The following is a 25,430-nucleotide window of genomic DNA, read 5'->3' on the forward strand; positions in this document are numbered from 1 at the left end:
TGAGCCGTTGTCATGGTCAGATCACTCTCTCCTCCGCCTGGACTCCGCCGCCACTCACCATCGCAGGGAGACGGGACCAATACGGTGGTTCTGTCCCTGGCGCCTGATGGACCCAGAGAGGTTCCTGACGGAGCTTGGGCCATTCCTTGAGGATCTTGCCCATGGCATGGCTGAAGAACTAGTCGTGGCTTGGGAACTGGCCATGGCTGGGGCTCTTGACCGTGTCGTGCCTTTGCGGCCTCTGACCTGGCGTAGGTCTCAACCAGCTCCTTGGTTTTCTGAGGAGCTGAGGGAGATGAAACGCCGGAGAAGACGCCTAGAGAGTACCTGGAGATCCAGCCGTTCAGAAGCTGATCGGACACTAGTTAGGTCCTTTAGTAGGACCTACCTATTGGCAATGAGGGAAGCGAGGCGTTTTTACGTCTCCTCCCTCATTGCGTTGGCAGATAACCGCCCGGCCGCCCTGTTTCGGGTGACCCGCTCCCTTCTTCAACAGGGGATGCGGAATGACCCGTTACAAGGGCAGGCCGAGGAGTTTAGTGGTTATCTGTACGACAAAATCGCTCAGCTTCAGGATGGTTTGGATCAAAGTTGGGTGGATCCAGGTGAGATGTCGGAGACCCGTCTTGTTGAGACTGTTTGGGATGGATTTGATCCTGTGGCTCCTGAGGACATGGACAGGTTGCTGGGGAGGTTGAATGCCACCACATGTTTACTGGACCCGTGCCCTTCCTGGTTGGTTCTGGCCACACAGGAAGTGACACGAGGCTGGCTCCTGGGGATTATAAATGCTTCTTTGTTGGAGGGGGTCGTCCCTGCCACCTTGAAAGAGGCGGTAGTGAGACCCCTCCTCAAGAAGCCTTCCCTGGACCCGGCTGTGTTAGGTAATTATCGTCCGGTCTCCAACCTTCGCTTTGTGGCAAAGGTTGTAGAGAGTGTGGTGGCATGTCAGCTTCCCCAGTACCTGGATGAAACTGTCTATCTAGACCCGTTCCAGTCCGGCTTTCAGCCCGGATACAGCACAGAGACGGCTTTGGTCGCGTTGGTTGATGATCTCTGGAGGGCCAGGGATAGGGGTTATTCCTCTGCCCTGGTCCTATTAGACCTCTCAGCGGCTTTTGATACCATCGACCATGGTATCCTGCTGCACCGATTGGAGGGATTGGGAGTGGGAGGCACCGTTTATCGGTGGTTCGCCTCCTATCTCTCTGATCGGTCGCAGACGGTGTTGGCAGGGGGGCAGAGGTCGGCCCCGAGGCACCTCACTTGTGGGGTGCCATAGGGGTCGATTCTCTCGCCCCTCCTGTTCAACATCTATATGAAGCCGCTGGGTGAGATCATCAGTGGCTTTGGGGTGAGGTACCATCTGTATGCGGATGACACTCAGCTTTACTTTTCCACCCCGGGCCACCCGAACGAAGCCGTCAAAGTACTGTCCCGGTGTCTGGAAGCCGTACGGGTCTGGATGGGGAGAAACAGGCTCAAGCTCAATCCCTCCAAGACGGAGTTGGTGTGGATGCCGGCACCCCGGTACAGTCAGTCGCATCCGCAGCTGACTGTTGGGGGCGAGTTATTGGCCCCGATGGAAAGAGTGCGCAACTTGGGCGTTCTCCTGGATGGACGGCTGTCTTTTGAAGATCATTTGATGGCTGTCTCCAGGAGAGCTTTTTACCAGGTTCGCCTGGTCCGCCAGTTGCGCCCCTTCCTTGACCGGGATGCCTTATGCACGGTCACTCATGCGCTCGTGACATTTCACTTGGATTACTGCAACACTCTCTACAAGGGGCTCCCCTTGAAGGGCATCCAGAGGCTTCAGTTGGTTCAGAATGCAGCTGCGCGGGTGATAGAGGGAGCCCCTCGTGTGTCGTGTCCCACTCCTCCGCTGACGGCCAGGTGAGGGAAATCCGAATCAGGCTTGCCTCTGCAGCTCTGCCCAAAGTCCTAGCAAAGTCCTCAGAGCAGGCAGGAGACCAGTAAGTGACTTCAGCAAGATAAGTTCGACTTTTGCCTGACTCAGAGACTGCTAGAAAGCAGATCCTTTATATAGGCCATGGGGTGTGGCTCCATGACTCAGCACTCATTAAGGCCTGCCCCTCCCTTCCTTCTGTTGCCTCCGCCTATCCAATATTCTGATGCGAGGGTCACTCCAATCAGCTGTTGGTAATAAACCCTCCTCAGGCTCACATGCTGTGGAGGAGGGGGAGGGGTCTAGCTGCTCCGTTTGCCTGGGCATGGAGTCAGGGCTGGGACCGGGAGGTGCTCCTTCTTCTGCAGTTTGTCTGGGCATGGAGCCAGGACTGGGGCCGAGAGGCATACATTCCTCCGTGTTCGGGAGCAGATAAGAAGGCCCCAGCTGCTCTGAGGGCGGGCAAGACACAACATCGTGGCTCCCATGTTACACCACTCCTGCGCAGACTGCACTGGCTACCTGTGGCCTTTAGGGTGCGCTTCAAGGTCTTGGTTACCATCTTTAAAGCGCTCCATGGCATAGGGCCGGGTTATTTATGGGACCGCCTACTGCCACCGATTGCCTCCCACCGACCCGTACACTCTCACAGAGAGGGACTCCTTAGGGTGCCGTCCGCCAGGCAGTGCCGACTGGCGACACCCAGAGGAAGGGCTTTCTCTGTGGGGGCTCCCACCCTCTGGAACGAGCTTCCCCCAGGGCTTCGTCAACTTCCTGACCTCCGAACCTTCCGCCGCGAGTTTAAGACACATCTATTTATTTACGCAGGGCTAGCCTAGGGTTTTAGTTTTTAAATTTAGTTTTTAATGGGGTTTTATATTATTTTATTCTAGTGATATTTTTAATTCGGCCTAATTAATAAGATTTTTAATTGTTGTTTTTACCTGTATTATTTGCATGTTTTTATCTGGCTGTGAACCGCCCTGAGTCCTTCGGGAGATAGGGCGGTATAAAAATTTGAATAAATAAATAAATAAATAAATAAATAAATAAATAAATAAATAAATAAATAAATAAGAGTGCAGAGAAGAGCAACAAAGATGATTGTTGGGGATTGAAGGCTAAAACATATGAAGAACAGTTGAAGGAACTGGGGATGTCTAGTTTAATGAAAAGAAGGACTAGGGGAGACATGATAGCCGTGTTCCAATATCTCAGGGGCTACCACAAAGAAGAGGGAGTCAAGCTATTCTCCAAAGCACCTGAGGGCAGAACAAGAAGCAATGGGTGGAAACTGATCAAGGAGAGATCCAACCTAGAATTAAACAGAAATTTCCTGACGGTGACAACAATTAACTATTGGAACGACTTGCATTCAGAAGTTGTGGGTGCTCCAACATTGGAAGTTTTTAAGAAGAGATTGGACAACCATTTGTATGAAATGATATAGTGTTTCCTGCCAGAGCAGGAGGCTGGACTAGAAGACCTCCAAGGTCCCTTCCAAACTCTATTATTTTGTTATCCTGGTATCCCTTCTGCATTATGCGAGGAAAGAATTTACAGCCGAGGAGAGAGAGGAGGTCAGCTACGCCAAAAAATTTTGTCCTCCTTCAAGCAGGTTGTAATCTCCAAATCTCAACCAGCAAATGCTCAATCTTACACATTGGAAAAAAGAATCCAAACACTAAATACAAACTCAATGGACATTACCTTACAGATGACCCCCACCCTGTCAAAGACCTTGGAGTTTTCATATCCAATGATCTAAGTGCCAAAGCCCACTGCAACTAGATCGCAAAAAAGGCTTTAAGAGTTGTAAACCTAATCTTACGTAGCTTCTTCTCCAGAAACACTACACTACTTACCAGAGCTTATAAAACATTTGCTAGATCAATTCTTGAATACAGCTCGCCTGTTTGGAACCCATACCACATTTCAGACATTAATACAATTGAACGTGTCCAGAAATATTTTACAAGAAGAGTTCTCCACTCCTCTGAATACAACAAAATACCTTATGCCACCAGACTTGAAATCTTGGGTTTAGAAAACTTAGAACTCCGCCGCCTTCCTGTGTTTAACTCATAGAATCATCTATTGCAATGTCCTTCCTGTTAAAGACTATTTCAGCTTCAATCACAACAATACAAGAGCAAACAATAGATTTAAACTTAATGTTAACCGCTTCAATCTTGATTGCAGAAAATATGACTTCAGTAACAGAGTTGTTAATGCTTGGAATAAACTACCTGACTGTTGTCTCTTCTCAAAATCCCCAAAGCTTTAACCAAAGACTATATACTATTGACCTCACCCCATTCCTAAGAGGTCCATAAGGGGCATGCATAAGAGCACAAGCGTGCCTACCGTTCCTGTCCTATTGTTTTCTTTCATTATATCCAATTAATATAGTTATTGCATTCTTATGCTTATATATATATGCTTATATATTATATAGTTACTTTCATGCTTATGCTTATATATACTGTTGTGACAAAATAAATAAATAATAAATAAATAAAGCTGGAAGAAGATAAATAGCAGATTTGTGTTTGGTTTCTGCATCCTGAATCAGCCCTGTATTCTTTTCCAGATGGCCTCCCACTCTGTGCCTTTTCAGCTTGATCGTGCTTAGCCAAATAGGAAGAAAAATTTTTCTTTTTCTTTTTTTTGCATTTTTTATGAGGAGGGAGGGACAGTATGCAAGCCGATAGAAAAAAACACACACACACACACAAAAGGGAGATGGTGAATAAATGTCAAATTCCTCATTTCATTGAGACTGAAATGAGAATCTTGTAGACCTCATCTGCAGGCAGATATGGGCACTTCATGTAATTTCCTGCAAAAGAGAGCGGGGAGGGAGGGAGAGAGAGAGAGAGAGAGAGAGAGAGAGAGAGAGAGAGAGAATTGGATGAATTGAATACATAAAATGAATACAATTAAAAGGAATATTAGGACAGGGATGGTAGGTACACTGGTGCTTTTATGCATGCCCCTTACAGACCTCTTAGGAATGGGGTGAGGTTAACAGTAGCCAGTCTAAGGTTAAAATTTTTGGGGGTTTGGGATGAAACCACAGAGTCAGGGAGTGCATTCCAGGCATTAACAATTCTGTTGCTGAAGTCATATTTTCTGCAACTGAGTTTGGAGCGGTTCACTTTAAGTTTGTATCTATTGTGTGTTCGTGTATTGTTGTTAGTTGAAGCTGAAGTAATCGTTGACAGGTAGGGCATTGTAGCAGATGATTTGATGAGCTATGCTCAGGTCATACCGAAGGCGGCGTAGTTCTAAATTTTCTAAGTCCAAAATTTCAAGTCTGGTGGCATAAGGTATTTTGTTGTGAGTGGAGGAGTGGAGGACTCTTCTTGTGAAATATTTCTGGACACGTTCAATTGTATTAATGTCCGATATGCAGTGCAGGTTCCAGACAGACGAGCTGTTTTTGAGAATTGGTCTAGTAAATGTTTTTTATGCTCAGGTTAGTAGTGTAATATTACTGGAGAAGAAGCTACACAAGATTAGGTTTAGAATAGCATAGCATAGCATAGCATAGCATAGCATAGCATAGCATAGCATAGCATAGCATAGCATAGCATAGCATAGAATAGAATAGAATAGAATAGAATAGAATAGAATAGAATAATTTATTGGCCAAGTGTGATTGGAAACACAAGGAATTTGTTTTGGTGCATATGCTCTCAGTGTACACAAAAGGAAAAGAAAAAAAAAAACCTTCATCAAAGGTACATTTACAACACAAACGGTGGTCATAGGTTTCAATTTAACCCTTAATGATAGCAACAAAAAGTTACAGCCATACAGTCATAAGTGGAAAGAGATTGGTGATGAAAACGATAAGAAGATTAATAGTAGTGTAGATTTAGTAAATAGTTTGACAGTGCTGAGGGAATTATTTGTTTAGCAGAGCGATGGCTTTCAGGAAAAAACTGTTCTTTATGACCATTGTTTGTGTTGTAAATGTCTAGTTGTTCTGGTGTGCAATGCTCTATAGCGTCGTTTTGATGGTAGGAGTTGAAACAGTTTTTGTCCAGGATGCGAGGGATCTGTAAATATTTTCATGGCCCTCTTCTTGATTTGTGCAGTATACAGGTCCTCAATGGAAGGCAGGTTGGTAGCAATTATTTTTTCTGCAGTTGGGTTGCAGAACCAAACCAGACAATTATAGAGGTGCAAATGACAGACTCAATAATTCCTCTGTAGAACTGGATCAGTAGCTCCTTGGGCAGTTTGAGTTTTCTGAGTTCGCGCAGAAAGAACAGTCTTTGTTGTCCTTTTTTGATGATGTTTTTGATGTTAATTACAACCCTTAATGCCTCTTTGCCGATGTTGTTACAGTGGGATTTGGCACTTAGATAATTTGATATAAGTACTCCAAGGTCCTTGACAGAGTGAGGGTCATCTGCAAGGTTATGTCCACTCAGTTTGTGTTTTGTGTTCTGATTCCTTTTGCCAATGTGTAAGACAGAACATTTGTTGGTTGAGATCAGGAGTTGCCATTTTTTGACCCTTCTGACATAAAATCAAAGTCTTCCAATACTTGTGGGGCTGCCACAGAAAGGAAGGGGGTCAAGCTGTTTTTCAAAGCACCTGAAGTCCAGACAAGAAATAATGGATGGAAACTGACCAAGGAGAGATTTAACCTAGAAATGAGAAGGAATTTTCTGACAGTGAGAACAGTCAACCAATGGAACAGAAGTTGCCTTCAGAAATTGTGAGAGCTTCATTACTTGAGACTTTCAAGGAAAGATTGGACTGCCATTTGTTAGAAATAGTATAGGGTCTTCTGTCTGAGTGGGAGGTTGGAGTAGATGACCTATAAGGTCCCTTCCAACGCTGTTAATCTGTAATATGAAAGAAGCAACGTGGACTAAAGAGAAATTCCCTATCACTGAGAACAATTAACCCGTGGAACGGTTTGCATCCAGAAGTTGTGGGAGTTCTATCACTGGAGGTTTCAATTACTCCAATACCTGGATGAAACTGTCTATCTGGACCCGTTCCAGTCCGGCTTTCGGCTCACAGTATGGAGATGGCTTTGGTCGCATTAGTGGATGATCTCTGGAGGGCCAGGGATAGGGGTTATTCCTCTGCCCTGATCCTATTAGACCTCTCAGCGGCTTTTGATACCATCAACCATGGTATCCTGCTGCACCGGTTGGAGAGTTTGGGAGTGGGAGGCACCGTTTATCGGTGGTTCTCCTCCTATCTCTCTGACCGGTCGCAGACGGTGTTGACAGGGGGGCAGAGATCGACCCCGAGGCGCCTCACTTGTGGGGTGCCGCAGGGGTCGATTCTCTCGCCTCTCCTGTTCAACATCTATATGAAGCCATTGGGTGAGATCATAAGTGGTTTTGGGGTGAGGTACCAACTGTACGCTGATGACACGCAGCTGTACTTTTCCACCCCAGGCCACCCCAACGAAGCTATCGATGTACTGTCCAGGTGTCTGGAAGCCATACGGGTCTGTATGGGGAGAAACAGGCTCAAACTCAATCCCTCCAAGACGGAGTGGCTGTGGATGCCGGCACCCCTGTACAGTCAGCTGCAATTGCGGCTGGCTGTTGGGGGCAAGTCACTGGCCCCGATGGAAAGGGTGCACAACTTGGACATTCTCCTGGATGGACAGTTGTCTTTTGAAGACCATTTGACGACCGTATCCAGGAGAGCTTTTTATCAGGTTTCCCTGATCCGACAGTTGCACCCCTTCCTTGACCGGGATGCCTTATGCACAGTCACTCATGCTCTGGTTACCTCTCGCTTGGATTACTGCAATGCTCTCTACATGGGGCTCCCCTTGAGGAGCACCCGGAGGTTCCAGTTGGTTCAGAATGCAGCCGCCCGGGTGATAGAGGGAGCCTCTCGTGGCTCCCATGTGACACCACTCCTGCGCAGGCTGCACTGGCTACCTGTGGTCTTCCAGGTGCACTTCAAGGTGCTGATTACTACCTTTAAAGCGCTCCATGGCTTAGGGCCGGGTTACTTACGGGACCGCCTAGTGCCACCGATTGCCTCTCACTGACCCGTGCGCTCTCACAGAGAGGGACTCCTTAGGGTGCCGTCCGCCAGACAATGTCAGCTGGCGGCCCCCAGAATTAGGGCCTTCTCTGTGGGGCTCCCACCCTATGGAATGAACTTCCCCCAAGACTTCGCCAACTTCCGGACCTTCGAACCTTCCGCCGCGAGCTGAAGACATATTTGTTCATCCGCGCAGGTCTGGCATAGGGTTTTTGATTTTATCTGGTTTTAATTTGAGTGGGTTTTATTCTTTTAAATTGTATTTTTAACATGGGCCAAATGGAATCAGTTTTTTAAATTGTATTTTATTCTATATTTATTTTGTTTGGTGTTTTTATCTGGCTGTAAACCGCCCTGAGTCCTTCGGGAGAAGGGCGGTATAAAAATTTGATTAATAAATAAATAAATAAATAAATAAGATTACCATTTGAGTGAAATGGTTGAAGAGTTTAGAGTCACAGTGGATACAATGCAGTACTGCAGGCTAATTCTGCTGACTACTGACTTCCAGCAATTTGTCAGTTCGATTCTCATTGTCTCAAGCTTGACTCAGCTTTTCATCCTTCCAAAGTCAGTAAAATGAGGACCCAGATTATTGGGGGCAAAATGCTGACTCTTTAAACTGCTTAGAGAGGGCTGTGAAGCAGTATATAAGTCTAAGTGTTATTACTATGGCTATTGCTATAGAGTCTCCTGCCTGAGTAAAGGGTTGGACTAGAAGACCTCCAAGTTCCCTTCCAGCTCTATTATTCTATATTCTAAGTGCTGCTTTCTTGCTTAACTTTCATCATGACATGCAACCAAAATGGACAGTCTCCACTATAGTTGTTCTGTATGTCAAGAATTCTCTGTAAGTAGGTTTGAAGGTCATCTACTGTGCTCCTGCATCCAAATCTTCCAGTAGATACTATAAAATTGACAGAAGCCCAAGTTTCTTGCCCTTCTTAGCCCTCTGCCTCCAAGAAGTATACTTAACATTCTTCTGTGTCAATTTTGGACAGGTTGTAAAATCTTTCGGCTTTGAAATTATTGTATTGAAATTGGGCTGGTTTTAATTTATGGCCTTTCATCTTGTCATTGTTTTGATTTGGTGTTCTTTTTTTTTAAATAATTTGCAGAAAGTATGGTAAGATTCTCTTTAGATTTTCTTTTTTTTTTTAAGTGTAATATTTAGAAATCGATGTGTATTATTGACTTTTGGGTTTGCTTGTTCACCATTTTGAGAAAACTGTTTGCTTTTGAAGGGTAGTGAAAAGTCTCTAAAAATATTGATGCAATCAACTGTAGAGCATTCTCAATTTATGACCTCTCTTTTCCAGGGCTCAAAAATTATTTTTAATCAATGAACACACCTGGAGAAATACTGCACATAAAGAACAGTGGTGCATTTGTGTATTTGGTGACATCAACAGCATTCCTTTGCAGCATTTATCTACCATTAATCTACACCTGAGAGAGCAGAAAACTTTATGGACTACGCATAAAAGTTGGATGTAAAAAAGGAAAGAATAACGACAGATTTGTGTATTTGTTTATTCTTTCATTCCAGTTTGTGGGGGGAAAATATATTTGATTTGGATAAGGATAAGCTTAAGAGCAGAAGACAAATTCAGATCTATTATAAATACTCAAGGTGGGCCCAAGACAGTTGATTGCTTGAAGCTGTCGTGTCCCCCTCCCCCTCCAATGACCGGGTCTAGAAAGTCCATATCAAGCGTGGCCACGAAGCCTCTGCAGCTTTGCCAAATTCCTTTCAGATTTCTCAGGGCAGGCAGGAATCCAAGTTGTGACTTCAGCAAACTAAAGGAGACTTTGCTTGACTCAAAGTTGCTTGACTCAAGCTGGTCCTTTATATAGGCTGTGGGTGTCGCTCCATGACTCAGCACTTATCCAGGCCTGCCCCTCCCTTCCTTCTGCTGACGTCGCCTCTCAGATCTCCGGAAGTGGGGATCCTTCCACTGTGAATTTTCTTCCTCTGGATCTGCTGCCAGTAATTCCAGCACGTGGCTGGCTCCCTGCTCACACGCTGTAGGAGTGAGGTTTGTTTGTTCATTCCTGACATTCTGTCTGGGCATGGGGCCAGGGCTGGGGGCTGGAGGCATGCCAGGCCGTTCCTCTTCATTATCAGACTCTGAATCTGATAGCAGGCCCGGGAGGCGACGGGAGGGGCCCGGCTGAGGAGAGGAGGGAGGACAAGGCACAACAGAAGCAATATAATGTAGATTCCTCTGTTCTTTGGTGTGTTATTGGCTTAGATTGCCCTCAAGACTCATTGAGCCTTACTTAAATACTGCCAGTGGATAATATCGGCCATTAAATTTGAACGCATCCGATTATGTTGATTGATGATGTCCTATCAAATCATTTTGAACCTTAGCTTCAACATAGACAGATTTTCTCCATGATGATCTATAACTAACCTGGTTTCAGGTCTTTCATTAGTGTGCCCATCATCGCTGTAACTGAATCCATCCGCCTTCCAAATTGTCTCTTCATTTTCTCTTCCGTTCTACTTTTCCCAGCATTAGACCCTCCTCCAGAGAGCTAGGTCTTCACACAATGTGTCTGAAGTAGGACAATTGGAGGATAGTCATTTGTGCTTTGGCTAAATTAGAGGGTGGAAAACAGGCTAATTTGGGGCTATCAAAAGTAAAATGATTATGGGGTTTTCCATTCCCTATAATTCTGCATCTAGAAAGTCTTTTGTCCTATCTAGTAAGAAGCTTCATTATTGAATGAAAAGAAAAGTTACCTTCCAGTTGAGGTCAACCCCTCTGACTTTAGAGATGCAACTATATTGTTTCTATGCTAGTAATATGGAAATGGGTGTTCATTTCTCTCACTCTTCTGGGATTGTTTTTCCAGTTCTCTGATCTGTCACTGGCTGAGGTCTCCCATCCAAATCATACTCAGGCCTGATCCTGCTTAACTTCACTGATCCAACAAGATCAACTTTCTGGGGCTGCCTTCTAGGGATACTACTGTGGAATAATAGAATGTCTGATGTAGTAATACCAATAGTATTTATATACCACTTCATAGTGCTTTACAGCACTCTTTAAGTAGTTTACAGTGTCAGTACATTGCCACCAACAATCTGGGTCCTCATTTTACCAACCTGGGAAGGATGGAAGGCTGAGTCAACCTTGAGCCAGTCAAGATCGAACTCCTGACAATGGACAGAGTTAGCCTGGAATACTGCATCTAACCACTGTGCAAACATGGCTCCTGATGTTCTTAGAAACATTTATATACTGTCGGAAGAAATATCCTTTTGGGTTCACTTCAAAGTGGGGAGAAAGACACTGGAAACATGGTGGCTGATTGGAAAGATGGTTTAATGGTGAACAGGACCACATGGTTTGAGGTCCTGGGCAAAAAAGGGAAGAGATGCTGAGAGTGCCTGGGTTTTATGCCCTCTCGGGGCTTTTGAATTTGAGCTTGTATTCTGATTGGTTTTCAGACTCCCATGGGACCATGCAGGTTGTCTGTGTCCCAGGCTTGGTTGAGCCTTGCTGGGTGATGATGTAATGAAAGGGCTTTGTGTAATGTATTTGAATTTTAGGAGGGAAATTTGGGCAGGAAAATGCACGTTGCTGATTGGCTGATGCCTCAGCCAAAATACTATTTAAAGAGGGTTTTTTGCCTGTTGGCTTTTGCTGGGATCACAATAAACCAAAGAGCTGTTGTCACTTGTATTGTCTCCTGCCTCTTCATTGCCCAAACTTAACACTTTGGGCAATTCCTATTATGACTCTACTAGAAGGAGGTAGATCTTTGTTATGTAGAATAGACTGGCCCAGCCTTAATGGCCCATTAACAAAGGTGGCGCGGGGGGAGGGTAAGTTTCTGCCTTCCTTTTAGGGGAAATATACTGCCCTTTTAATATTTCCTACAATATTTCATTTTTCTAAGAGAGGGATGGGTGCTGACTTCCTACAATCTACTAAAGCTCTTGTGTCTATTTGTTTGTAACCTTCAACTGGGCGAAATTGAAAAGTTATAGAGCAACCATTATTAAACCAAGGTAATTCAAATGAGCAAACTTGCAGAATGCTGGGAGCAATGACTTCCATGGGAACGAAATTCGGAAAAGCTGTGGCCACTTCAGCTCCATCATGCCTTCTCACCACACTAGATTTTGTGAAAGAAAGAAAAATGGGAATTTTGTGTCCCAACCTTCTTCCCAACCTCCCGGTTGCACCCAATCTGCTGGCAGCAAGGTCAGATAGGCTAGGGGTGAGTGGCTAATTTGGAACAGAGGCTGAAATTTAAAATCTCTTCATGATGGTGGCTGGTGAAAGAAGGATGGAGTGACTCAGATGCTTCATTGGAAGGTAGGGCTGGCTGGAGGGAGACAACAGCAGTCTATAGGTGAACTCTTTTACTCCCTGGAGGGAAGGGGCCGTGGCGATACACTTGAGTATGGAGAGGGAATTAAGTTTTCTTCATTATATACAGTTCCCTTTGTTCCCTTGGTGATACAGTGGTTAGAATGTGGTATTCCAGGCTGACTCTGCCTACTGCCAGAAGCTCGATCCAGATCAGCTCAAGGTTGACTCAGCCTTCTATCCTTTTGAGGTTGGTAAAATGAGGACCCAGATTGTTGGGGGCAATTTGCTGTCTCTGTAAACTGCTTAAAGAGGGCTGTAAAGCATCGTGAAGCAGTATAAAAGTTTAAGTTCTATTCCTATTTGTTAGGATATTGAATTTAGTTGCTGGAACAGTGAAGTGTTTAATAGGCCAGAACACACAGTTGTAGTTGATTAGTTAGAGAGTGCTGATTCATGCATGAGGCAATCTACGCTCTGATTGGTTGCTGTAAGTATAAAGGTGAGTTCCCCCTTTTTCCCTCTGTGTTCTGTTTACTGTTTAAATTACCTCATGATGTTTTTGTGTTCCTGACTATCTTTTGTTGTTGGATGATGACCAAAACTGCTGAAAGTTTGAATGTTACACACTCAAACACACGAGTGTGTGTGTGTGTGTGTGTGTGTCAGAGGTGGGTTTCAGCAGGTTCTGACCAGTTCTGGAGAACCGGTAGTGGAAATTTTGAGGAGTTTGGAGAACCGATAGTAAAAATTCTGAATGGCCCCACCCCCCATCTATTCTCTGCCTCCCAAGTCCCAGCTGATCGGGAGGAAATGGGGATTTTGCAGTAACTTTCCCCTGGATTGGGGGAGGGAATGGAGATTTTACAGTATCTTTCCCCTGCCACGCCCACCAAGCCACGCCCACCAAGCCATGCCACACCCACCAAGCCATGCCACACCCACCAAGCCATGCCACGCCCACCATGCCACGCCCACCAAGCCATGCCACGCCCACCAAGGCACACCCACAGAACTGGTAGTAAAATTCTGAATGGCCCCACCCCCCATCTATTCTCTGCCTCCCAAGTCCCAGCTGATCGGGAGGAAATGGGGATTTTGCAGTAACTTTCCCCTGGATTGGGGGAGGGAATGGAGATTTTACAGTATCTTTCCCCTGCCACGCCCACCAAGCCACGCCCACCAAGCCATGCCATGCCCACCAAGCCATGCCACGCCCACCAAGCCATGCCACGCCCACCATGCCATGCCACGCCCACCAAGGCACACCCACAGAACTGGTAGTAAAAAAATTTGAAACCCACCACGTGTGTGTGTGTGTGTGTGTGTGTGTGTGTGTTTATTTATGACTACAAGGTTGTGTAGTGTCTCTGACTTCATCTGAACAGCTGCTGCACAATTCCTTGATGCTATTTCTATCACAAGACTCACTGATGACTCACAGCTGACCCATCACTCGAGCCTCACTTGACGCACCCACGCCTGAAGCCCTTATAAACAGAGCAACACTGACACTCCCAAAACTCTACTGAAGATCTTACCTAGTCTGGTAGCGAAACATTCAGAAACCAGCCCAGGAGCTCGGAGAAAGAACCTGTCCTGCACCCTCACTATTTCTATCCCCCCCTCCCCTCAGCAAAGTGGCAGGCAGTTCTTGGATTAGCCAAGGAGAAGGAGTGATTTCCAATGTTCCCCTCCCACTTTCCATAAGAAAGATCAATGGGAAAGCCAGCAGGAAGCCAAAAATTGGTCCCACTCCTGCTGCTTTTTTGCCTACCTGTAATCATTCTGGTTATTTTTTTTTTATTTAGGTAAGAAAATATATCTAAAATGATTGACAGAGAAGAAAACTCCAGTATATCTATCCAGAGACCAAAATAATTTAATAAATCAAATGGAACTCAAAGGACTTAATAATAATAATAACAACAACAACAACAACAACAGCAGCAGCAGCAACAACAACAACAGAATTGGAAGGGGCCTTGAAGATCTTCTAGTCCAATCCCCTGCCCAGGCAGGAGACCCTACACCATTTCAGATAAATGGTTATCCAACATTTTCTTTAAAAATTCCAGTTATTGTCCACACATTCTCAGGAAAGTGTGGGCAAGAATTCCTTGGTCTGGCTTTGATCTGGTTATCTTTGGGAATTTTTGGACTTTGGTAAGTCTGCCATTGGTCATTTGTCCTTGCCTCCAAGCCTCAAGGGTATCCACAGGGTATGATAAAATAAAAGTCAAGAAGGAAGCCATGAGGTGCAGTCAAACCCTTCCTGTTTCTTTATATTGTCACATGTTTGATGCATGTGCAAAACAAGGGGCATTTCAATCACACCATTGCATTGGTCATCCGGTCATTTTTGCCCATATTTTGAAGACATGCCTTGTTGCATTCGTTTCCCCCCTTTCGTTAATGGACTTGAAGACTTCAGAATGCCTTTGAAAAGGCAATATATATATATATATATATATATATATATATATATATATATATATATATATATATATATATATATATATATATATATATATATATATATACCAACAAAATCCAGCACTTTTTTGCACTTGGCCTGCTCACTTACATGTGTGTGTGTGTGTGCAATATCTGAGGGGCTGCCACAAAGAAGAGGGAGTCAAACTATTCTCCAAAGCACCCGAAGGCAGGACAAGAAGCAATGGGTGGAAACTAATCAAGGAGAGAAGCAACTTAGAACTAAGGAGGAATTTCCTGCCAGTGAGAACAGGTGTTAGGTGTGATTAATGTGTTGATAGCCCCTTAAGCGCTCTGGCTGACATAATCAGAGAAGGAGGGAAGACAGATTCAAAATAACAGACGCGCCCAGTTTTAACGAGCACTGCATGCCAAACATTCCACTCAGAAGATTGACAGAGGGATAACATCGGACGTAAAGTACCACGTGGCCAAAGAGGAGAAGGACAATGGACTAGAACTGTTTGACCTTTGGAGGGAGGAGGGATGAATAAGGGGAAATGAATCTGTAAGCCATGTCTATTTCCAGTTTTTTTTAATTTGCATTTATATCCCACCCTTCTCCGAAGACTCAGGGCGGCTTACACTATGTCAAGCAATAGTCTTCATCCATTTGTATATTATATACAAAGTCAACTTTTATTGCCACCAACAATCTGGGTCCTCATTTTACCTACCTTATTAAGGATGGAAGGCTGAGTTAACCTTGGGCCTGGTGGGACTTGAACTTGCAGTAATTGCAAGCAGCTGCTGTTAATAACAGACTGTCTTACCAGTCTGAGCCACCAGACTGTTTAAGCTTTGCTTCTATTGCAATCTGACGTGCTTAGTAAAAGTTACTGATCTCTAAATCAAATGGAGTCCGCGTCATTCTTTCTTAAGCATTGATCAGAGGCAACCTGACATTAAGCTTAAACTCAGTGGAACAACTTGCCTACAGAAATTGTGAATGCTCCAACACTGGACATTTTTTAAGAAGATGTTGGATAACCATTTGTCTGAAGTTTCCTACCTAAGCAGGGGGTTGGACTAGAGGACCTCCAAGGTCCTTTCCAACTCTGTTATTCTATTTTCCCAAACAGAGGTGTTTAAAGAGAGGCAAGGTGACATCTGCAGGGCATGAGGTTGGACAGATAACCTTCCAATATCATCCAATCTAGTATTCTAAGAGGCAGTCAGTGGTGCATTTTGCTGCCTAGAGATGTTTGATCTTGTTGCTTTCATGGTTTGTTGCACTCTTTCTGTAGCTCTTCAAGTGTTAAAGAAGAAAAAAAGGATTTGCTGAGCAGGACATGTGCAGGACTGTAACTTTTATTCTATCAGGGCAGAGCAGTACTAATAAATGCAATTTATATTTCAGATGGATGGCTTGCAGTCAGGACTGGGTGGGATTTCTTTTTAATGTGTCTCAGGATGGTCCTCCTTCCTTCCTTCCTTTTTCTTTCCCTCCTTCCCTCTCTCCCTTCCTCTTTCCCTCCCCCCTCTCTTCCCTCCCTTTTATATCCTCCCTTCTTTTTTATTTCTTTCATTCTTCCTCTTTTTGTGTCCTTCCTACCTCTTTTATGTCCTCCCTCCCTCCCTCCCTTTTCCTTCCTTCCTTCCTTCCTTCCTTCCTTCCTCCTTCCCTCCTTCCCTCTCTCTTCCTTCCTTCCTTCTTTTTATATCCTTCCTTCCTCTTTTTATTTCTTTCATTCTTCCTCTTTTTATGTCCTTCCTACCTCTTTTATGTCCTCCCTCCCTCCCTCCACACATTAAAAAGAAATCCCTGCCAATCCCAATTGCTAGCCATCCATTTTAAACATAGATTACATTTATTAGTACTACTCTACATTAAAGATTAGTTTAATAAAGGTTAGGTTAATAAAATTTACAGTCATGAACACATCCTGCTCAGCAAATCCTAGTGACACTATTGTTCATTTTTTAGTAATGGTTTTTAAACAACGGGGGGTTGGCAGACCACTCTTGAACCCCAAAATCTTGTTGTTGTTGTTGCTGCTGTTGTTGTTGAGAAACACAACAAATTGCCACAGGATTAAGCCTGTAAATGGATGTTTGGGAAGCTAATATTATGTTACTAAGAGTAACATAGTCACACACAGATTCTAATTTCTTGTCAGAAGCTATCAGGAAAGTTTGCAAATGGTGATCAGCACCCAAATTTTAATCACATGACCATGGGAATTTTGTGATGGTTATAAGTGTGAGGAGCAGTCATAAGTCACTTTTTTCAATGCCATGTATGAACGGCTTCAGACTGAATGGTTGCAGAGGTGGTATTCAGCCGGTTCGCACCAGTTCTCCCAAACCGGTTGCTCTATGTTATCCTTTTTAGGCATGTTTTTAAGGCCAGGTGCATATGCAGAAGGCGTGCGTGCCAGCAAAGCACTTGAATGGAAAGCCGGGAGCATGCATGGATGGGGCTCGTGCGAGCGAAGCAAGTGCACGTTTGTGCAAGCTCACATTTGTGAACTGGTAGAAAAAGATGCGGTGGCTCAGGGGCTAGGACGTTGAGCTTGTCGATCAAAAGGTCGGCAGCTCGGCAGTTCGAATCCCTAGTGCTGCCGTGTAACGGGGTGAGCTCCCGTTACTTGTCCCAGCTTCTGCCAACCTAGCAGTTTCGAAAGCACGTAAAAATGCAAGTAGAAAAAATAGGGACCACCTTTGGTGGGAAGGTAACAGCGTTCCGTGCACCTTTGGCATTGAGACGTCTTCGGACAGCGCTGGCTCTTCGGCTTTGAAACGGAGATGAGCACCGCCCCATAGAGTCGGCAAAGACTAGCACGTATGTGTGAGGGGAACCTTTACCTTTACCTTTAGGAAAAGTAAGAGAATACCACCCCTGAATGGTTGCAATGCAGATACCTGTATGTGCACTGCCTTTATTTAATGTACAGAAGTTGGGGTTTAACTAATAAATGAATGTGCAGAAGCTTTCATGAGTGAAAACTCAAGAATAATGCTTTAACCTATAAGCAGGTAGTTTGACAAATGTATTAAGAAGAAATCAGAAATCAGCTTGATAATAAATAGAGGAAAGGAAGAGAAAGAGAACAAAAAAAGAAGGGAAAGAAGAGGAGGGGGAAAGGGAGGGAAGGTGAAGGAGAAAGAGAAGGAGTAGGAGTAGGAAAAGAAGAAGAAGAAGGGGAGATGGAGAAGGAGAAGGAGAAGGAGAGGAAAAAAGGGAAGGGGAAGGAGAAAGAGAATATTTCACCCCTGTCAATTTTGCACAAAGCAACTGTTTTCTCAAAATAGGATATTTCACATGGAAATATTTTGTCTTCTGGAAATGACTCTTGTTTCAGAATACTGAGATCAATGTTAGCTTTGGTCCCCCAGAACATAGGAAGGGATTCTGTTGGTCATCATGTTTTACTCAAAGAACTTTGATATGAAGTTCAAAAAGAAGTATCATTCTAGAAAATGAAAGGGCTGGAAAAGACTGGAATACTTGCAAGGCAACTGCAGGGAAGATAAGACCCTTAGGATGTACTGAACAATTTTACTGCAGCCTTCTTGGATTCAGAATTTTTACGTAACTCAGTTTATCTTTTTAAATGTCTCTGGGGTTGTTCCTCATCACGTCTGTCCTTGTGGGAGGCTTACTTTGGGACATTTTGTACTTCTTCGCCCCCTTTCAATCAAGAACATTGCCAACCAAACTGGAATATTATTTCACTGTGGCATCGCTCCAAAGACAGAAGCTTCTGCATTTATTTTCACTGCATATTTAATGATCACATCAAACTTTCGGCATCTAATTGCACATAAGGATAATGACTTAATCCAGATATTTATAATATCGCTCTAGCAGAAGAAACTTTGGACTCTTTTTGATCTCTCAGATGGATGTCTCCAAGGTGTGTGGTTGTTCAGTCACTAAATCATGTCTGACTCTTCATGAACCGTGGATGATAGTATGCCAGGCCCTCCTGTCCTCCACTGTTTCCTGGAGTTTGCCGAAATTCATGTTCATTGTGTCAATGACCCTATCTAACCATCTCATCCTCTGCTGTCCCCGTCTCCTTTTGCTTTCCATCTTTCCCAACATCAGGATCTTCTCCAATGAATTCTCTCTCTTCATTTGATGGCCAAAGCATCTGAGCTTCAGCTTCAGTATCTGTCCTCCCAAGGAACAGTCAGGGTTGATTTTCTTTAGAATTGACTGATTGGATCTCCTTGCAGTCCAACGGACTCTCAAAAATTGTCCCTAAAATGGTGTCCAAGGTGCAGAGCACAGATTGGTTCTAAACAGAGACAATATCCCACCTGGCCAGGTAGGACATCTTGATTGAGAACGTTCTGGATAAGAATAAAGCGGGACCCAGAAGCTTCAGAATTCAATAGTGCCACTTATCTCTTCTTTATCTTTTGGAGGTTCATGACAATGGTTTCTCCATACTTCTTTCCTTTGCTAGAGATGGCAGACTGTTCCATGGGTTCACAAAATGTCAATTCTAAATCTATTATATCAAAACATGGTTCCCATTTTTACATACTGTTGCAAGAAATATCCACTTGGTTCAGTTCCAAGTGGGGAGGAAGACACTGGAAACATAAGAGTCTGATTGGAAAGATGGTTTATTGATGAACAGGTCCACTGGGCAGCTGAACACATGGAGTGGAGAGGGAGAGGTATTTATACCCTCTCTTGAGCTTTGAACTTGAGCTTCCTGTTCCTGTGCAAGACTATGTATTCTATTTGCTGCTGTCAGACTCTCATGGGGCTATGAAGGGATCATAGCTGAGGCTGTCTACGATAAGTTTGGTTGAACCTTGCTGGGCAATGCAATGTCCTTATGAAATTTTGAAATACAGTGAGCCCTGCTGCTAGATGAGTAGAGGGCTAATCCCATTATATCCTAAGGGGTCATGTCTTAATCCATCACCCTGGAGCTGGAAGTCTTTTGTCTTGTAGATAAGCTGGCTCAGTCTTTCTTAATGTGCACCAAAATATCTGCTGGGGACAGGGAGCTGGGGTTCTGCTTCCTTTAGAATTTTTATTTGTCTTTTAGGGGAAATATTTTATCCTGCCTTTTTAATATTTCCTAAAATATCTCATTCTTCTAGGAGGGGTGGGTGCTAACTTTTTACAATCCATACTATCTTGACTAAAAAGAAAGAAAGAAAGATATTACGGCTTAAAAATGGCCTGTTTCATCCAACCAGCTAAGATCATGGCTAGGTTCCCCAAGACACTGAATGACAAAGCATGTATCCAGCTACTGTTATGTATTAATTTCTCTATATATAACAGTCATATAAGGAATGGGAAGAGAACACAACCCAACATATCCTGTTCTGTCCTCCCTCACCTCCATCCGAGTGATGGCTTAATTAGCCGGCATTATCAGCTCTGGCAGCAGAATAGCCAGCATCTGCCAAGAGCCTCCGTTATCTTCCACGATGCTGGTGAGTCACCCAGGAACAAACGTCAGCTCAATCAGTGGATTTGCTTGTTACAAAGAGACACAGCAGCTCTCGCTGCCTTTTATATCCTGTGGGGTGTGGCTCCATGACTCAGCTCTTCCTAGGCCTGCCCCACCCTTGCTTCTGTTATTCCCTCCTCTCCTGCCTACGAAACCTAGGGTTCAACCAAGCCTGATTGCCGTCAGCTGGGTCTGCAGGCGTGGCCTGTGGGGGAGAAGAGTCAGGGGATGGAGGCCTCGTTATCTCTTCCACCTGGCTTGTTTCTGGCTCCTGGAGCTAAGCCAGGGAAGCTGGTGCTCCCGAGGTAAGTCCTAACGGCCCTTCCTCCTCACTTTCCAAGTCACTTTCTGGCAGCAGGCCCGGCTCCAAGTCACTTTCTGGCAGCAGGGCCGGCTCGGGGGGCGCAGACACAACATATCCCATTAGATTTGACTAGACCAGGGGTCTGCAACCTTAAACACTCAAAGACCCATTTGGACCCGTTTCCCACAGAAAACAAAACAAAACACCGGGAGCAACAAAACGCTTCCTGTGCCTGATTATTTCTTGAGCAGCCACAAAACTAGCATATGTAGTTGTATTAAATGTTCTGTTGTTGTTTTTCTGAAACTTTTCTTTTCTTGGATTTATCCATGGTTGGCCTACCGGGGGTGGAAAAGTTCAATAAATCGTGTGCCAGTGGGTGTCGCACATTGGTGGTTGTGACACATATTTTGAGTGATAGGGAGCCATAGCAGAGAGGTGAAAAAGCCACGTGTAGCTCCAGAGCCGTAGATTTCTGACCCCTGGACTAGACCAAGCAGACATATTTTTTTTTTAAAAAAAATTAGGACATTAGTATAAAATGTCATTAGCCTTGTGGGCTTTTGTTTAAAAAAAGAGAAAGAAATATAATTCTTCCTTCAACTATGACTGCATAAACATCAAGTGCTTGCTTCTCTTTCAGTTATGTATTTATTACTTTTTAGGGGAAAGGCAAGACAAGAAGCAATCGATGGAAACTAATCAAGGAGAGAACCAATCTAGAACTAAAGAGAAATTTTCTGACTATGAGAACGATAAACCAATGGAATGGTTTGCCTTCAGGCGTTGTGGGTGCCCCATCACTGGAGGATTCTAAGAAGCGACTGGATAGCCATTTGTTTGAAATGGTATAGGGCAGGGATGAAATCCAGCAGGTTCTGACAGGTTCTGGAGAACTGGTAGCAGAAATCTTGAGCAGTTCGGAGAACCGGTAGTGGAAAGTTTGAGTAGTTCAGAGAACCGACAAATATCACCTCTGGCTGGCCCCAGAGTGAGGTGGGAATGGGGATTTTGCAGTATCCTTCCCCTGCCATGCCCACCAAGCCATACCACGCCTACTAAGCCACATCCACAGAACCAGGAGTAAAAAAATTGGATTTCACTACTGGTATAAGGTCTTCTGCTTGAGCAGGGGTTTGGACTAGAACAGGGGTCTCCAACCTTGGCAACTTTAAGACTTGTGGACTTCAACTCTCAGAATCCCTCAGCCAGCAAAGCTCCGCAAGTTTTAAAGTTGCCAAGGTTGGAGACCCCTGGACTAGAAGACCCCCAAGGTCCCTTCCAACTCTGATGTTCTATATTTCTATATTCTATGTTGCCCAGTAACTAGCATACATAATCAGGCCACCCTATGAGAAGGCTGGGAATTGATTTTATTTATTTTTATTTATTTATTTATTTGATTTTTATACCGCCCTTCTCCCGAAGGACTCAGGGCGGTGTACAGGCAAGATAAAACATACAACGTACAAGTTAAAATGCATTTAAAAAACTTATTTTAAATTAGCCTGAAAAAATTAAAATTAAAATATACCGTGAACTAAAAACCCCATTTAAAATTAATCAAATTTACAAAATTTAAGATTAAAATTCAATTCAAGCCAGCCTCGCGCGAATAAAAAGGTGTGTCTTCAGTTCGCGACGAAATGTCCGAAGGTCAGGTATTTGGCGTAAGCTCGGGGGAAGTTCGTTCCAGAGTGTGGGAGCCCCCACAGAGAAGGCCCTTCCCCTGGGGGCCGCCAGCCGACATTGTTTGGCGGATGGCACCCTGAGAAGTTCCTCTCTGTGAGAGCGTACGGGACGGTGGAGGCATGTGGTAACAGCAGGCGGTCCCGTAAGTACATATTTGTACTCAGACTTTAGAAATCCTGGATCCATTCTTTTTCATTTCTGCAATCTCTCAGGGATCACGTGGGAGTTTTGTTTTAGGGTCATTATTTCACCCACTGACCCTAAAAAAGGAAAACAGTCCTCTTGAAAGTGTACTAATAGAAAAGCAAAATGAAGGGCGGGGGGGAGGGAGGGAAGCCTTTCCTTTCTCTTCACTTCCTTTTCCCAGCAGGCCACAAGCAGAGAAAAATTGTGGGCCCTGACTTATTGCTTTTCCCCTTCTTCACCCCTTCATCTCATCTCCCTAATATGTTGAATAGCACCCCATGACAGCACAGAATGGGATGGCCCATGGGAAGCACAGGTTTCAGAAAGAGAAATGTGGTTAAACCAGAGAGACGAAAAAGGGAAAGCAAGGGAATTGTTGAACATGACACGAAGGCTGGAAGGAAAAAGAAAAGAACACACACACACACCCCAAAAAATTGTGATTTGTCTTGACCAAAACAATGAAGCTTTTGCAATCTTTTTTTTTTATTATTGAAAAAGTTTTAAAAAACAAACAAACATTTTTCCCCCTTCTTCCCCCCCTCCACCCCCCTCCAAACCCCCTTCCCCTATTGGAAGAAAAAAGAATTACCTACAATACAAAAATGGATATTGAAAGTCACTAACTTGGCTGAGATGGCAAAAATCTCAGCCTTTTTGAAAGACACTACGCAGGAAAGATATTTAATTGAATGGAAAAAAATGGATTGATTATTTACAAAATAGATATCAGATTAAGAGAAATCAGATTGCCTTTGAATAGTTAGGATGTATTATTTTAGAATGTATGGAGGCTTTTGCAATCTTGATTGGGAAGGGAGGGAAGGGAGGGAGGGAGGGAGGGAGGGAGGAAGGAAGGAAGGAAGGAAGGAAGGAAGGAAGGAAGGAGCCTCTAGTAATGGAGTACCTACAACTTCTGAAGACAACCATTCCACTGGTTAATTTTTAACTATTAAGAAATTTCTCCCTAGTTCTAGGTTGCTTCTCTCCTTGATTAGTTTCCATCCATTGCTTCTTGTCTTGCCTTCTGGTGCTTTGGAAAATAGGTTGACCCCATGTTCTGGAAGACTGCTGTCATGTCACCCCTAGTCCTTCTTTTCACTAGACTAGACACTGAGCCACTGTGTCCCAGTTTGTTAGATAGGGTCCAATATTTAAAAAAAAAGAAAAAGAAATACGTGCGTAGTATGACAGATATGCTCATTCATGGACATAATCCTTCTTCAAGTAAAATAATGTGTGTAATGAAGCTTTTAAAAATATGATCAATTTATCCAGAATCAGAGCATTCACTTACTTATTAAATTGATGTGCCCTGGAATAAATTGTGACTTTATTAAGTGAATCATATAAAAATTAAGGATTCCCATTTCAAACAAATTTGATTTGCATTACATTTTCAATCATTCTACTTTTCCATAGTGTCCATTTATTAGAACACCGTTGCATTAATCTTCTGTATAATTAATTTTCTACTTCATTTACGAGCTAAAATTAGGTATTTTTTTTTAAAAAAAACAATCTTTGTACTACTATAGATTTTACATGAAAAGGGAGCTGAATGTATCTAATTATAGAGGTAGAATCCATACCTCTAAATCTCTAATGTAAGTTATGATGAAAGCAGTACTACATGCCTTGTTCCTAAGAGTTATACCAATTGGAGGGATAGCTGAAAGGCAGTGGTGAAATCCAATTTTTTTTTACTACCAGTTCTGTGGGTGTGGCTTGGTGGTGTGGCTTGGTGGGGGCGTGGCAGGGGAAGAATACTGCAAAATCTCCATTCCCACCCCAATTCAGGGGAAAGATACTGAAAAATCTCCATTCCCTCCCCACTCCTGGGGGAAGGATATTGCAAAATCCCCATTCCCTCCCTAGTCCTGGTGGAAGGTTATTGCAAAATCTCCATTCCCACCCTACTCTGGGGCCAGCCAGAGGTGATATTTGCCAGTTCCCCGAACTACTCAAAATTTCCGCTACCGGTTCTCTGAACTACTCAAAAATTTCTCCTACCGGTTCTCCAGAACCTGTCAGAACCTGCTGGATTTCACCCCTGCTGAAAGGTTAGTGGAATCCTGGACATTTAGTAACTACAAAGGAGTAGAGACGGAGAGGGAGAGAGAGAGAGAGAGAGTTAGTTGGCTTTTCCCAAGGTTGAAGTACCCATATTTACTCAAACAAAATTGAATATAGAACATAGGTTGGAAAGGTCCTTGGAGATCTTGCTGTCCTACCCCCACACCGTGACAGGAATCCTTGTACTATCCCAGCCACATAGTTGTCCAATCTTTTCTTGAAAACCTCCATCATTGGAGCATCCACAACTCTGAAAGGCAAGCTATTCCTTTGGTTAATTGTTCTCACTGTCAGGAAATTTCTCTATACTTATAGGTTGGATCTCTCTTTAATGAGCTTCCACCCATTATTTCTTGTCCTGCCCTAAGTGCCCAATAGCACTTAGACTGATATATAGTGCTTCATAGTCCTTTTCAGTCCTAAGTGGTTTAGTCTCTAACTAATCCACTACAACTGTGTGTTATGGCCTATTGTACACTATATTGTTCCAGCTACTAAATTCAATATCCTAACAAATAGGAATAGCACTCTGACTTGCATACTGTTCCGTAGCATTTTACAGCCCTCTGTAAATGGTTTATAGAGTCAAATATTTTCCCCAACAAACTAGGTCCTCATTTTACCAACCTCAGAAAAATGGAAGGCTGAATCAATCTTGAGCTGCCCAGGATCGAACTGCTGGCAGTTAGCAGAGTTAGCCTGCAATGTTCATTCTAGCCACTGCGCCACCAGAGCCCTTCATAATTTATTTAGTTTACTCAAAGTATGCATTTCTAAAGAGCCTTATCAATTTTCAATCTTCTGTGTGGATATGTATTATTGTGTATATTATTAAATATCTACATTATTATGGTATTAGAAAGTATTATGTAGAAGAAAACAGGAAGAGCTGGGGAGGACAAAGTTAAGCAAGTCATTAGCCTAGAGTCATTGTATTCCCAGAAATAGTCTAAGTCCAACCACTCTTGAAT

This window comes from Ahaetulla prasina, chromosome 3 (genome assembly GCF_028640845.1).
Source record: "Ahaetulla prasina isolate Xishuangbanna chromosome 3, ASM2864084v1, whole genome shotgun sequence".
Lineage (NCBI taxonomy): Eukaryota > Metazoa > Chordata > Lepidosauria > Squamata > Colubridae > Ahaetulla > Ahaetulla prasina.